This window comes from Octodon degus, unplaced genomic scaffold (genome assembly GCF_000260255.1).
Source record: "Octodon degus isolate 3935 unplaced genomic scaffold, OctDeg1.0 scaffold00018, whole genome shotgun sequence".
Taxonomy (NCBI): Eukaryota; Metazoa; Chordata; class Mammalia; order Rodentia; family Octodontidae; genus Octodon; species Octodon degus.
The window spans coordinates 1,568,512-1,570,021 of NW_004524594.1; the positions used below are offsets into that span (position 1 = coordinate 1,568,512).

Here is a 1,510-nt window from a genome sequence, read left to right on the forward strand (position 1 = left end):
GTGTGTGTGTGTGTGTGTGTGTGGCCAGCTCAGCCCACCAGGGGGCGGGGCTGGCTGGCATGTGGTGCTGGGGGATTGAACCGAGGTCCCTGTGCTTTGCTGAACTTGTTCTAAGTAGGTACTTTAGACCACTGAGCCATCTCACCAACCCGTTTTCTATTATTTTAGTTATATATCTAGGAATGGGCTTTTAAAAAAATGTATTTAATATAGAGTCTACAGGGTCTCACTACACAGGTTGGATTCATAGTGATCCTCCTGTTTTCAGCCACCCAAGTGCTGGGATTATAGACCTGTGCCACTATGCCCAGTCTCAGTCTCCATCTCAGTGTGCCCCAGGGGTGAGGCCAGCGTGGCATGTAGTGCTGAGGATTGAACCACAGTCCCTGCGCTTTGCCTAAAGAGGCGCTTTAGTCTGCTGAGCTATCTGGCCAGCCCTAGGAATGGAATTTTTGAGTCCTGTGATAATGTACTACTGATGTGTTAAAGCTAAGATTCCTTTTAAGTCAGGTAGAGCCAGTATGTGCAGTTTTTATAGAGGATATGACTGTTGGGTGGGCATAAATTTGGACTCAGAATTTCTTTCAGAGTACTGTGGTACGTGCTTATAGTCTACTTACTTGGGAGGCTGAGGCAGGAGGAACTGCAAGTTTGAGCCCATCCTGTGCAGTTTAATCAGACTCTATCTCAGAAAAACAAAACTAAAAATCTAATTGCTGGAATGTAGCTCAGTAGAGTAATTGCCTACCATCTGAGAGGCCTGGGTTTAATGTCTAGTACTATAGAGGGGAAAATCATGTATATTTAACTTTTTGAGGAACTAAACTCCAACATTCTGGTTTTATTATTTGCTTTTTACTGATGGGATAATTGAAACAGCATCTGCATGTTTTTTAACTGCCTATCGTCTTCACTCAGTGATGGAATTAGGAATTAGAACTCTTAATCATGTTCTTTGTCTAATGTGACCCACATAAAGCCATGTTGCATTTACTTGAAGCTGTTTGAAATGGACTTCCTATATTTTATAATCTCTTGAGGGGATATTGTTCAGGTGGTGTTAAACAGATGTTCTTTCCATAGAGAACAGGACAAGAGGGAATGCATTTTAATTGCAACAGAAGGGATATAGATTACATGTTAGAAAGAACTTCCTGACTACATACACTAGAATGTTTTTGTTTTTTTTTGTGGAACCAGGGATTGAACTCAGGCCCTTGCACTTGTCAGGCAAGTGCTTATTCTACTGAGCTATCTCCCTGGCCCCACTGGAGTGTTTCTAAGGGTTATTATGAAATACCTTCCCTAAAGATTTGCTACTATCTTTTTGAGATAATATAGATGTGGGCTGGTGAGATGGCTCAGTGGTCTAGGGCACCTACTTAGAACAAGCTAAGCTAAGCAAAGCACAGGGACTGCAGTTCAATCCCCCAGCACCACATGCCAGCCAGCCCCGCCCCCTGGTGGGCTGAGCTGGCCACACACACACAAAATGAAAATAAATAAATAA

The 1,510-nt window shown here is 43.0% G+C and overlaps 1 protein-coding gene and 1 pseudogene across 5 annotated transcripts in view; one reads left to right on the forward strand and one right to left on the reverse strand.

Moving 5' to 3' along the window:
* Positions 1-1,510, forward strand: part of Ambra1 (autophagy and beclin 1 regulator 1) — a 225,702-nt gene that overhangs the window by 16,822 nt on the left and 207,370 nt on the right. The window lies entirely within an intron of this gene.
* The window catches only part of LOC101591335, a 17,732-nt pseudogene that overhangs the window by 6,138 nt on the left and 10,084 nt on the right, over positions 1-1,510 (reverse strand).